Genomic DNA, 15,325 nt, shown 5'->3' with positions numbered 1-15,325 from the left:
GGTAGTATATAGTAGGTATTTAACTTTAGCATTCAACTGTTTAGCACCAGGTAGAGGGCAGGATCCAGTCACCTTGTATTTATGTTTGATTAGGTAAGAGTAGGGTAGTCAGATAGTTAGGTTTTCTTTTATTACTGTTTATTACTAAGGTAGGAAGTAAGAGTTGGGGGTTATCTCAGTGTTTAGGAAAGCGATCTTTTGTTTCTTATTTGTTTCTTTGCTTTTGGTTCCTGTCCGCGCCCTGATCACTCAACAGCACTGGTAGCACTGTTATTCATTAACTTTACACTGATTGTATGCCATACTTCGATTGCTGTGAATAAAAGCTTAAAGGACAACTTTGTTTTTTTACAACCAATGTTTATGTTTTAGATTGTAATTAAAGTAAATAAAAGATGAGTGTTAAAAATTTTAAATTTACTGCTTTCTATAGTTTTAGCAATTTTCACAATCTTTTTTACAGTGTTTTCACAGTGGGCGGGGGCATTCTGTCCGGTGGCTAAATATGTATTTTTTTTAACACATTAACCGGGCGTTTTCTTTATTATTATTTACAGTAGCTCTTCTAGCCCCCAATAACTCACATCTGGCCATCTCAGACAGCCGGACCTTTTTTATTGTGTAAAAAAGGCATATTTAGCCACCGGACAGAATGCCCCCGCCCACTGTAAAAAATATCGCAAAAAATGCTAAAACTATAGAAAGCAGTAAATGGAAAAAAAATGACACTCATCATTTATTTACTTTAATTACAAGCTAAAATATAAACCATGGTTGTAAAAAACCAAAGTTGTCCTTTAAGTTTGGCTTGAACCATCTTGCCTTTGTTGCGTTCCTACTACCCTAGACCCGGTGGGTCGTAACACTCCTCATTACAGTTAGAGCTACAGACTCACTCCCGATGTTCATTACAGTTAGAACCACAGATTCACTCCCAATGTTCATTACAGTTAGAACCACAGATTCACTCCCAATGTTCATTACAGTTAGAACCACAGATTCACTCCCAATGTTCCGGCCGTAATCTGAAGTCTCACCTCTTCAGGTTCTACCTTTAGCGTTGACGACCATGCAGTCTTAAAGGGATATTTCACTTTGAAAAAAAACTTTTAGTGATTTTATCGTCTACTCAAGCCTTTGTGAGCCCCCCAGACCGTTTTTAAGTTGCTCGATTCAGTATTTAGATATTTGATATTCATTTTATCAGACACACCCCCTTCCTATACAAACCCATTGTAACTTCAAACTCACCCTAACTTGACTCACCCTGCCCTCCTAATGCGTGAGGGGGCCGTGTTTTTTCAAGTTTTTTTTTCGTTTATTTTATTACATTTTTTTATTGTATTTTATTTTTTTCATTTAAAAAAAAATATTAAAAGTAAATGAAAAAAGAAATTGAAAAAACACGGCCCCCTCGCGTATTAGGGGGGCGGTATGAGTCACCAGAACCAAGGACGGGTGTTTTTGATTAATCTAACATGTTAGAAATGGAGTTTGAAGTTGAAGTGGAGTTTGGGTTTGTATAGGAAGGGGGCGTGTCTGATAAAATGAATATCTAATATCTAAATATTGAATCAAGCAACTTAAAAACGGTCTGGGGGCTCACAAAAGCCTGAGTATACGATAAAATCACAAAAAGTTTTTTTGAAAGTGAAATATCCCTTTAAGTCATTATTTTTAGATATATTATTTATATAGATATCGGGTTAATTTGTTGACATGACATCCTATAGTTTCTCTAGCTCCAACGTAACGATGATTTATTTTTTTGTTATTATATTGTTTAACCCTTTAAGCCCTGAAGAGGCATCTGTGTCACTTTTTGATTTGAGCTAAAAAGCATTTTTTTTACTCTTTGGCTATTCAAAAAATAGCAGATCTACAAGCTCATAGCGCGGCACCGAGTGCCGCGCTATGAGCTTGTAGATCTGCTATTTTAGAAACATCGTTATTTTTTTGCAGATCTTGAGATTTGAGTTTCAAAAGCGAACATTTGTAACTCAAATCTTTGCTTCTGGGGGATTTAACAGTTTTTTTGAAAAAAAACGTATATCGCCATAATATCAGTGGTTCTTTTTTCCATGTCAAGGACCCCCAAAATGACATGTATTTAGCCACGGACCCCCATCTAAAAATATATGTTTCAGGGACCCCCGGAAGCAAAGATTCGAGTTAAAATGTTTCGCTTTAAAACAATATATACATATATTCAAAGATTTGCACACATTTTCATGATTTTTCAAAAATAGCAGATCTACAAGCTCGTAGCGCGAGTGCCGCGCTATGAGCTTGTAGATCTGCTATTTTTAAATAGCCAAAGTGTAAAATAATGCTTTTTAGCTCAAATCAAAAAGTGACACAGATGCTTCTTGGTTAAACAGATGCTAGTTTCATTGTTTACCATGTGATCCTATAGTTTACTGAGACACTACACTGTCTCTGTATTCAATGTATGAGTTTACCTTGTTTAGTGTAAGTCACTCTGGATAAAGTGACCCTAGAGCTATTCAACACTGTTACTGAACAAACACTCTATAGCAATGAGTACTATCACAATATAGATCTATTTAACACTGTTACTGAACAAACACTCTATAGTAATGAGTACTATCAATATAGAGCTATTTAACACTGTTACTGAACAAACACTCTACAGTAATGATTACTATCACAATATAGAGCTATTTAACACTGTTACTGAACAAACACTCTATAGTAATGAGTACTATCACAATATAGAGCTATCTAACACTGTTACTGAACAAAACTGAACAAACACTCTATAGTAATTATTACTATCACAATATAGATCTATTTAACACTGTTACTGAACAAACACTTTATAGTAATGATTACTATCACAATATAGAGATATTTAACACTGTTACTGAACAAACACTTTATAGTATACTAATGTGTCGGTCGGCGCTAGCTTGCCGCCATTTGGTGTGTGAATGTGGTGAACGTGGGAGGTGAAGTGAGGACGCTGGTGTTGACTGTTCGCCGCCTCACCTCCCAATGTATGAATGAACCATTCATTGTAAAGAGCTTTGAGGAAGTACAAGTATGAAAAGCGCCATAAAAATGCAATTCATTATTATTATTATTAATGAGTACTATCAGAATATAAAGCTATTGAACACTTATTTTAACAAAAAAGTATATAACCTACCCTACACTTAAATGTGACACGATGCAAGCCTACGGTAATGGCTAAGCGGCAGGTTCCCAGTTCGATCCCGGGCTCCCCCAGAGTTAGTGTGGAAGTGTCCTTGAGCAAGACGCTGAACCCCCTGTGCCTGCATGGTTGTCTCTGTGTGTGTGAACACTCACTGTAAAGCGCCTGGGATAAAAGGCGCCAAATGCACCATTTTGCCATTTACCATGGTAGGCCTTACGCCCCCCCCCTAAGGGGTCGGCCTTATAGCTGAGTGTTTAGTGAACCCGCCCGGGAGGCCAGAGGCCCTGGTTGTCGCAGGTTCGATGCCAGGGCCAGGCCAGCAATGTGTCGATGTGTGTCCCTGAGCTCCCCAAGCAACCCCCGCAACGGCTGCTCTAGTCATAGGATGGGGAAATGACATCACTGCTCCTAGTAATTATAGGATGGGGAAATGACATCACTGCTCCTACTAATTATAGGATGGGTGAATGACATCACTGCTCCTACTAATTATAGGTTGGGTAAATGCAGAGGACAAGCTTTAAGAGACATATCTATGACAGACACAAACTTATCCGGTCCAAGGCCTGACAGAAAGGATTCACTCAACATGCAGTGTGCTCAGTGAACTGCTTCAGAAACGAACTAGTCCCCTCATTAACTCACCTGGTGAGCCTGACCAGGTGTAGAGGATTACATACCACCATACAATATATGTACAAGGCCTCAAGGTGGCAGTATATCACACATACAAGTAGACAGCACACGTGTCATAACTCGAGCTCTCTCTGTGGGTCTGACTGTACGTTAATTATAGGTAAAAAATGCAGTGGCTCAGGGGTAGAGCGGCCGGACGGCAACCGTGAGGTTCCCAGTTCGATCCCGGGCTCCCCCAGAGTTAGTGTAGAAGTGTCCTTGAGCAAGACACTGAACCCCTAAATTGCTCCTGATGAGCAGGTTGGTGCCTTGCATGGTTTCCTCCGCCATCGGTGTGTGTGAATGTGTGAATGTCACTACGTAAAGTTGGATAAAAGAGCTATATAAATGCACCATTTACCATTATATACAGCGACAAAAAACACCTCGGCGAGTGGGGCCCATATTATTATTTATAATTATTATTATTACTAGACCATACCCGGTGAAGTGCGCGCGCAGGCAAAAGTAGTTGCAAACGTGGGGTCATTGCTCTGTCCCCCTCTCTCCCTCCCTCTCCCCCTCTCTCTCTCTCTCCAGCCAGCAAGCATGGCCGCATTCTTGACATTAAAATGCGAATAAAGAGCTGAGATTTTGTGATATCGAAGAAGTGGCTCGACAGTTCCATGCGCACGATAATGGTCAATGGCTGTGCGCGATTTGAGAGCAATAGCGCCAGGCAGTGAGGAGAACCGGGCAGAAGAATCTTTGACATAAAAATGGGAATTAACGGCTGAGATTTAGTGATATCGGAAAAACGGGCTTCGGAGTTCCGTGCGCATGGTGATGGCGAATGGCTGTGCGTGATTTGAGAGCAATAGCTCCAGGCACCGAGGAAAACCGGGCAGAAACGCGTTTGGGGCTCACAGGTTGGTCTCAGACAGACACTAACTACCACAGAGCATTGGTTCTCAAAGTGGGGTCCGGGGACCCCCAGGGGTACTTGAGGGGGTTCCAGCTAAATGATGGATAGGAACCAAATGGACCCTTATGGGTGTGTAACTCTGAGAGTGTACAAATGGAACCAAATGGACCCTTATGGGTCTGTAACTCTGAGAGTGTACAAATGGAACCAAATGGACCCGGGTCCATTTGGTTCCATTTGGACACTCTCAGAGTTAAATTAACATTGATTTTACAATATGAATTGGGGTCCCAGAGATATAAATGCCATTAAATGGGGGTCCGTAGCCTCTAATGCATGTCAAACTGGGGGGTCCTTGAAATTAAAATGGTTGAGAATCACTGCTAGAGAGACGTAAAAATCTTCTCTTATGGGGGGTCCCTGGCATATCTTTTCAACTGGGGGTCCCCGCGGGCTAATAAGTGTCAATTTGGGGGTCCTTGACATGAAAAAGTTTGAGAAACACTGCTACAGAGGTTACTAGAATTATAGGAGGATTTCTTACCAGAGGAAGAGAGGCCGTCCGTCCTCCGCGGCCATGTCCGCCAGACACCTCAGCAGCACCAGCAGGTCTTTGTGCAGCTTGCCGGGCGCCGTGCTCGCCACCAACCGCGCCAGGAAGTCCACGTCGTTGAAGTCGTCCGCCTCCTGGCCGTCCCGACGGCCTCCGGGCCGCTGCTCCACGATGCCGTACGCGTTGACCACGAACTCGGTGAAGGTGGGGTGCAGCGCCGCCTTGTAGCCGCGCCCGCCCAGCCGCTCCATCAGCTCGGCGTGCCGCCGGCTGAGGCGCCGGCGGTAGGCGTCGTCCAGCCGGCCCGTCACCGGGTGCACCGCCACGTCGGCGATCTTGCCGGCGATGTTGTGCACCGTGAAGCCGTAGAGGCGCGTCTGGCCCTGGAAGATGTGCGACAGGATGCGCTGGTCCAGCTGGAAGGCGATCTCGCCCAGCAGCCGCCCGGGCTGCTTGACGAGGCGCCGCAGGGCTTTGTTGTCGTCCGCCGCCTGAGAGGAGCCGGGCGCCTGAGAGCCGGGCGCCTGAGAGCCGGGCGCCTGAGAGCCGGTCGATTCCTCTTCGTCGTCGGCGTGCATGGAGCTCAGGAAGGTGTGGAAGTTCTCGTCGGGGGACGAGGTCCTAGGAGGAGGGGCAGCGGCTTCCGAGGCGTCGTCGCCGTCGGGGGGGTTCTGCTGCAGATGGCGGTAGAAGACGCTCTTGTCGGGCGGCGGCGACGACGACGACGCGGTGCCGCCGGAGGCGGCGTGGCCGAGGTGAGAGAGGCTGAGGTAGGAGGAGGAGGAGTTGGGTTTGGGGACGTCGCCTCCTCCGTCTAGCGGGTGGAAAGACGCGCCGCTGTTGTCGTACTTGTTGGAGTCCCTCAGGGACGACTGGCCGTCGTACCGGGACGTCTCTCTCAGGGACTGGTTGGTGGCTCGGAGCTGGATGTTCTCCTGAACGAGATAGACGATCACCTTGGAGTACTCGCTCTCTTTGGTCAGCTTGTCGTTCTCCTGGATGAGTTTGGTGTGAAAGTGCTCCATGTCTCGTAGCGTCGAGTGCATCACGTCCATCGGGGGGGAGTCTCCACGCTGTCTCTCTCTCTCTCCTGTCTGTCTTTCTGTCTTTCTGTCTGTCTGTGTCTCTGTGCGTGCGTGTGTCTCACTCTCTATGTCGGTCCGTCTCTCCCACAACATCTTAGAAGGCGGGGCCAGAGCCGTGTTGTGACATCACATCCCACAACACAAGCCGTCGGCGTGGTAACCAACCACACCCGTTTGCTCAGGCGCCCCCCCTAGAGGCGGTGGACGGTTAAAAAGGTACATATACCTCAGGCCTGTACCCAGCGTGATCGAATGTGAGAGTTATGACACTATAGCAGTGGTTTTCAACCTTTTTTTGCGTCAAGGACCCCCAAATTAAGACATATTAGCCCAGGGACCCTCATTTTAAAAGATTGTGCCAGGGACTCAACCATTTTGATTCTTGGGGGTCCCTAATCTACACTGTAGTATTATCATCAGTGTTCATTTAACTCTCAGAGTTACAGACCCATAAGGGTCAATTTGGTTCCTAACTATTCATTTGTCTGGGGACCCCCTGGAACCCCCTCAAGGACCACTGGTGGTCCCCGGACCACTGGTTGAAAACCACTGCACTATAGCGTTGACCAGACGCGTCGCTAGGTCTCTACTAGGTCGGGGGCTTAGCCCCGCAGGCAACGGGCACATGCATGTGCGATTTTTTCCGCGGATTTCGCGGATTAGGGTGCTTTTTTCCCCGTTTTTTGTTACTTTATTTCGGTTTTAGGGTTAGGGGTAGGGTTAGGTTAGGGTGATAGATATATAATTCCAGAAAAAAAAAAAAACTTTTAATTTTTTAATTTTTAATTTTTTTTTATTGGTGGCTTTGGACAAAACATTGGTGGCTATAGCCACCGAAGCCCACCCCTAACGACGCCACTGGCGTTGACTCCCATTGTAAGAATCGAATGAGGAAATGCAAAAACTGCACCAAAAACAAATCTGGATTCCAATTAAAAAATAGCAAAAATAGACGATCTACAAGCTCAAAATGCAGTGCGACGCGACGTGTCGTCACCACGGGGGGGGGGGGGGGGGGGGCGCGGGGGGGGGGGTCATAGTAGCTGAAGACATATTAGGGGGTAAGAGTCAATGTTAAAGGTATTGTAGGCAACATTAAGCCTAAATTTAAAAAAATATTTATATATATATATTTTGCATTTTTTCCCCTCTTAGTAGAGGACCTGGCTAAGATATGTATGCATTTAATTTAGGAGAGAATATCTCAACTGTTTTTGGCTAATATGACCCCAGGGAACAACTTGGGAACTATGAGAAATTCTCTATCCGGGGCGAAATACCCGAACATGACCGCGCCCTTTTTAAAATGACCACACTTCCAACATGGCACTATCTTCTAAACCGTTGGAGCTACAGATTTTCTGAGGTGCTCAAAATGTTCAGAATACTCATGTTTGGGAAACCCGTGCCCGAGCCAGCAACCCTACAGGTCATCATATTGGCCAAATCCAATATGGCCGCCACCTGAAAAAGGTTTTGTTTATAACTTCTGAAACGGATGAGCTGTGAATGCAAACTTGGTGTCTAAATCATGTTTTTTGTCAATCAGAAACATGTTGGAACGCTTATCTTTATCACTGGGTGTAGCCTGACCTCTATTTTGCATATTTCAAAGATGACAATTAGTTTTACTTTTTTACATTTTTTCAAACTTGGTGTCTATATTATACTTTTTGAGCATTAAAAACACATTAGAATGCTCATATTATTAATATTATTATTATTATTATTACACTTATTATTATTATTATTATTATTATTATTATTATTATTATTATTATTATTATCATCATCATCATTATTATTATTAAAGTTTCATCCAGATTTGAGTGTAGAGTTGTTGGAATGAGTTAAGATCAAACTGAAGAAAAGAAACAACCTGTGTACAGATGTTGAAACAATATAATATGAGTTGAACCCAAATTATACAGCAACAGCCAGTACAGTATATGCAGAGCAATGCTCAGTATAAATTGAATAATATCATACTAGTCAAAGGTGTATAGAATTTTAACAATATTATGTTCAAATTAGAATCACAGATTTGTTTTGTTCTAATCATACAGCTTCTATATCGAGGTGCAACAAACTCCAGCTTCGCATAATTTGCTTTATGTCCACTACATGACTTTTGAAGCCACAGTGGAGGAGGATGGTGCAAGCTTTACTAGCATCTGCAAGATGGGTCCAGTAAGGTTCCCAAGTCTTAGTCATGGAGTCCCAATACAAGCCCAACGTACTGAAATCTGGGATGTACAGTAATGGCCTTTTGACATGCTGAATGTATTTATCAGTTCTGTTGTTGTTGTAACACCAAGACAATTATGTACAATAATACAGATTGTTCAAATTCTATACCTCCTATGATAGGATTACATTTATGCTGTGCATTGTTGCACGTACTGCACTAGCTGTAGCTGTATAATTAGGAATGAGTTCTACTCTAAATCATTCTATTGTTTCAATAGAATTACATCTGTAAGATAAATTGGTTGTTTCATAACATAGTGGCCATATATGTGATATGCATATTAGAGTCCTCTAGATAGATTAAATCATTAAGATAAGCATTCCAACATGTTGCTAATGGTCAAAAAACATGATTTAGACACCAAGTTTGCATTTGTAGCTCATCTGGTTCAAACATAGCCAAAACCTTTTTCAGGTGGTGGCCATGTTGGATTGGGCCACTATGATGATCCCAAAGGTTGCTGGCTCGGGCACCCTTGCTACATCATCAGAGCATACCCTGGGTTATATCTGGGACACATTTGGTGCTTTTAGATTGATTCACGCAAAAATATTCTTAGGGCCTGGACTGTAATAAGTTGACCGTTTTAGCCGTTTGTTTTAGCTGTTCTGTAATAAAATATAAAATTTGACATTTTACACTTTTCTATTTTTCACTAAACATGAGTATTGTGAACATTTTGAGCACCTCAGAAAATCTGTAGCTCCAACGGTTTAGAAGATAGAGCCATGTTTGAAGTAGGGGTCATTTTAAAAGGGGCGTGGTCATTTCCGAGTATTTCGCCCCGGATAGAGAATTTCTCATAGTTCCTAAGTTGTTCCTTGGGGTCATATTAGCCAAGAACAGTTGAGATAATCTCTCCTAAATTAAGTACATACATATCTTAGCCAGGTCCTAGACTATCTATCAGCCACTATATAATGATGCTGGGGTGTTTTCCTGCACTGAAACACAGTCCTCTTTCTGAAATCCGTATTTTCCCTATTGTTTATGTTTGTCCGGGACGTAAATTAACGCAGGCATGTGCGCATCCGTGCGCGTCCGTGTCCGTGTGACTCTATGGAAGTCTATGGAAGCATCACCCCCTGGTGGCCGGGGAAACGAACTGCACAAACATAAACAGTACCGGGAAAAATACGGTTTTCAGAAAGAGGACTGTGTTTCAATGCAGGAAAACACCCCAGCATCATTATATAGTGGCTGATAGAGGGGAAAAAATGCAAAATATATATATTTAAATATTGTTTTAAATTTAGGCTTAATGTTGCCTACAATAGCTTTAAGAGACATATCTATAACAAACACAAACTTACAGATTTATCCTGTCCAAGGCCTCACAGAAATGATTCACTCAACATGCAGTGTGCTCTGTGTGCTGGTTTACATTAACTCACCTGGTGAGCCTGACCAGGTGTAGAGGATTACCGCATACAATACACATACAAGGCCTCAAGGTGGCAGTCACACATGAAAGTAGACAGCACACGTGTCATAACTCAAATATTGTACTTTTACTCCTCTAAAATGATTTGAAAACTTTAGTTACTATAGTTACTTTGCAGATATAAATTATTATATATCTGCTATTTTCAAACATTTTAGTACTAAAACACAACTGCACAAAACAATGAACAACCTAAATGAAGAACAAAGAGACTAATAAATACAACTCTGCAGTCTGAGGCTGGGATTCATAAGAAGCACTAAAAAACTGTTTTAATATTATAGTTTAGCTGTTCAGACCATAGAGTTATAATATATCACTATAATAATATATCAGTGATAAACATTGATGTGATTCCAATGTGAACATGTAGGGCAATGATCACATGAAAGTGTGAACACAGCCCCCCCTAGTGCTCACAAAATGAATGACAGGAGATCATACTTCTCCAGCATGGGGGTGTTACACTGAAACTGGTGACCTTCTGAAAAATAAACAAACCCTTTTAACAACACAAATCCCTGAAACAGACACATGTTTCACATGGGGGTCTGCAGCCACATACACACTCACTGTGGAGTCCTTGACATGAACATGTTTGGAAACCAACCACTGTATTAGTTCTTCTACTTACACTCTCAGAGTTACAGACCTGTAAGGGTCCATTTGGTTCCATCATGTGTACACTCTCAGAGTTACAGACCTGTAAGGGTCCATTTGGTTCCATCATGTGTACACTCTCAGAGTTACAGACCTGTAAGGGTCCATTTGGTTCCATCATGTGTACACTCTCAGAGTTACAGGCCTGTAAACCTCAAGTCTTTCACCAAACACCAAAATGCAGCTTCAGGCCAAACAGAAGGCTAAGGCTAACTTGGCCACACCCCTTTCGTGCTTAAAGGGGCGGTGCTACACATAGTTATGAGATGATTTGCATATTTGAATTATGGCAATTTGTTTTTTGTGTGTGTGAAAATAGCAGATCTACAAGCTCACAACGCCTCGCGCTTGTAGATCTGCTATTTTCACAATATTTATCTGTGGGACTGAAAGGAAATTCTATACGGCTGTCAATATTATATATATATATTTACACTGTTTTGAGCTCAGCTATCCTGTTCATTTGAGCAAAGCAAAGCAAAGCAAAGCAAAGTTTGTTGTTTACCCAGGGTGTCGCACTAAGTACGAAACTTGTTTCCAGCCGGACCCTGCATGGAAGCCTTGCTCAAGGGCTGTTCAGCGGTGATTCATGATTGATGTGATGAATTGGGGAATCGAACTAGTGACCTTCCGGTATCAAGGCCGCCCCTCTAACCACTAAGCCACCGGTGCCACTAGACAGCAGACAGACTCTAGCGTCAGGAGATGAGGTCATCGCCTTAGAGTCTCTCTCTCTCTCTCTCTCTCTCTCTCTCTCTCTCTCTCTCTCTCTCTCTCTCTCTCTCTCTCTCTCTCTCTCTCTCTCTCTCTCTCTCTCTCTCTCTCTCTCTCTCCTCATCTCTCTCTCTCTCTCTCTCTCTCTCTCTCTCTCTCTCTCTCTCTCTCTCCTCTCTCTTCCTCTCTCTCTCTCTCTCTCTCCCCCCTCGAGCAGAGTGATTACTGACTGCAGGCAAAATTACATTAATGGTCAGAGTGCCTTAATGATTTCATAAAGTTAGTAATGTTTTGTGGTCTTAACTATCTTATATTATTATTGTAATTCTAACAAGTAAAATGGATTGGTTTGTCTGCACATCCATAGTCAGGCCAGTTCCCAGCAAACAGACACTTAAAATATTATTCTCAAGTGTCTCAGCCAAACAGACAAATGTTGCATATAGTTAGGGAATTTTAACAAGATGTTTGGACCCATCTGTGAAAAAATTTACTACCAATAGCTTTCTTCACCAATGTGTTCTTAATAGGTGTCTAGAATCACCTCTCAATTTATTTAAACCCAAATCCTCGTGGAAAAATCCCTGGAGAGCCAATCAAAGTTAAGGAGCAAAGAGAAAAATATGAAGAAAAACAATAGTCTAAAATTAACTTGTGAGGTGTCTAACTAGGGGTTTTTCAGGGGTGCTGAATCTATTCCAACCATTATTTTTGAGTAAAAATGTCTCCCTGGCCATCTAATATTGGTATATTGGTTATTGTTAGTGTATAATCAGTGTATAATCAATGGTAGGGGATTGGGGTGTTGTTGAATTGATTCTATTCTGAAAAATAAAACAAGAACATATTGCTAAACACTTGATAAGAGTGTACACCTACTGTGCACATGCTCAGTGGGATACACTGTCTGCATGTGGGGAAGGAGCGGGAGTGTTGCATCCTGGCAAATATGTCTGGACGATTTTAAAGTACGGTAGTTTATCTACTTTTTGGCATTTATTTTCCTCTGCTGGCAAAACCTTTGATTACTGTGAATTTAGAATATCAATTTTCTCTAGCCTATTGCTTACATTGAACAACCATTAGTTAAACAATCATGACCCTTGTCTTTTAGTAGACAACATGGAAGAGGATTCTGTAGCTTGTGGCTTAAGGTGCTTCATCTGTGGTGGTCCTGAGACTGAGCTTCAAAAGCTCTCAAAAGTCATCCAAAAAGGCTATGCACAGATTTTGTCTTATTCTGAGAGTGTGGATGATGCAGCATTAATCAGAAGACTACATGAGGACTGGAAAAACTGAGAAGACCCCAAACTAAGGTACCATTTGGAATGCAAAACCGAGCTATACAGTCGTGCAAGAGGTATATCCACTGAAAATTGTACATTTTTTTTCACTGTGATGAAAGTTGCCACTTGCAGATTTCAATCCTATTCTATGTTGTGAGTGACATCATAATTTAATAAAAACTTTAAACATAATCTATTCTTTAGAGCAAGATGAGCAAGACCAATGGCCAAACAGGAATACAAGATGCAGGGCATTGTCTGGGTCAAGTAGTTCAAGTGCTAGCTGGCACACTTGATCTACCATAATACTTGCATCCTTTGCAATCAAGGTATTCAATGTTGGCACATTGAAAAGAAACCCTGGTAAGTCTTTTGTATGTAAGATTCAAATTAATGTTGATAATTGTTTTTCTTGCTCCTCATTGTAGGCTTCCACTCAAAGTCAAATAATGTAATCATGCACAAACTGTATGTGGCTACCTTTTATCCAGACAGAGCTCGGCAGTTGTATCGTGCACCTGATAATGTCTACCAGGACCGACTGAAAAGGAGTTTGATGCAGAGAGCAAAGCAAACGACAGTTTTTATTGACTTCATTATGAAATATTATTTTCAAAGGATTCCAACAATATGTGACTCTTATTGAAACCATCCTGGAGGAATATGGAGAAAAATATGATTTACTTTTGACTTGTTTCACCAACCTGGCACTGAGAGACATATTATATTATGTTATTATATTATATCCATGCTGTCGGCCAGAAACCAGCTATCTCCATTGTTCAACTTTTTCATTTAATATTTGACTGAAAAGTTAATATTTTGGACATAGATGGTTTCTCCCCGACAACATATATATATAACGTTATATTTTAAATGATATATTATGTTACATTATACTCCTGACAGCAACCTTCAGACAGTGATACAAATAAAGGCACATTATTAAACATGAAACATTAATATCTACAATCTACTGTGTGGCGTGAAGCAGTCCACAGCATGCAGCAAACACAATGTGCAGTCTCTCTCTTTCTCTCTCTCTCTCTCTCTCTCTCTCTCTCTCTCTCTCTCTCTCTCTATCTTTAAATCTCTCAAAATGACTCTAAACAAACACATGTTCTTTTCAAAACATCTTTCAAAATAACTCAAATAAAATAAATAACTCAAATAACTACGGTAATAATGCCAGAACTACACAAGCTACAGGCATGCAACAAACACTCATGACATCATGACATCATGACATCATCATGACATCATAACATGACCCACAAAATGACTTGTTTTATATCAATTACACCCCATGAAGCCTTGAAATCTCCATGAATTCAAGGCTTCACGTATGATTGATATAAAACAAGTCATCTTGTGGGTGAACTACTCCTTTAAAGGTAACAGGAAAATGACAGGATGTTTATCTTACAAGATCTGTAACGACCAATGATTCACCATGGCAACCACTCCGCCGCAGCAGGTCCACACCGTTTCAGGATTGTGTATTTCTGCGAGTCATTGATGACTCGCAGAAATACGTTTCCTCTGAAATCTCCCTCGTTCACGTCTCACTTCAACCGCTTCATTCTATTTCATTCATTAAATCCACGAAACCCATGAAACGACCACAACTTCTGCTATAAACCCTTCCGTCAAACATCAGCATCCATACTGTAGTTCCACCATAACGTTAATTAACTTCATCAGCATTCATTCTGTCATTTCTTCGTAGTTTTGATAATGAATTTAATCAGCATTAATACTATAATTGAACGTTTCATCGGTTCATTAACATGCAGCAATGAAATGGTGTTGATGTGATGTTGAAGTGGTGTTGATGTGATGTTGAAGTGGTGTTGAAGTGGTGTTGAAGTGGTGTGGAAATCCACACGGAGGAAAGTTCTGCCCTTGGTTTAATTACTGTCACTTCACAGAGATTAAAAAACACTAATAACGTAGTTGTACTATAATTCTATAATTCTATTGTTGGCTGAACATGCTGAAGGACCACACCGGCCTTTTGTCACTCTTACCTTGTTAGAATCAGATGTTCCATTATTGAGATACAATTTTGTGACATGATTCACATTGTTATTGAAGTGTGGTGCTGTTGAACAACCACATGTAAAACACATCAGAACCACACAAAACATCTAAAACACATCAGAACCACACAAAACACCTAAAACACATCAGAACCACACAAAACAAACCCCACTTCATCACAAATGATGTTCTGATGTTCTCATTTAATTTGAGGATTTACAATTTAGCAAATGTAGCATCTAAACCAGATGTGTCCCCGAGACACAAACTAGTGAAAATAGCAGATCTACAAGCACAAGCATGTAGATCTACCTTTCTCATTACTTGTGTTTCTTTTTTTCACATAAAATTAATGGAATTCCAACCAACGCAACCCACAAAAATGTGTCCGCAACCCACTAATGGGTCCCGACCCAGTGTTTGGGAAACACAGGTCTAAACAGTTTTCATACTTTGGGGTCTGTTGTGCCATAATCCATAAGTAAGTCCCTTATACGTGCATAATGCGTGAGACCGGGGGGGTTAGCTTACGGCACACTGGACCCACGTTATGAAATGTGAGAGAGAA

Source organism: Gymnoscopelus microlampas, assembly GCF_963454915.1.
Source record: "Gymnoscopelus microlampas genome assembly, chromosome: 22".
Taxonomy (NCBI): domain Eukaryota; kingdom Metazoa; phylum Chordata; class Actinopteri; order Myctophiformes; family Myctophidae; genus Gymnoscopelus; species Gymnoscopelus microlampas.
This window is presented reverse-complemented; position numbering follows the sequence as displayed.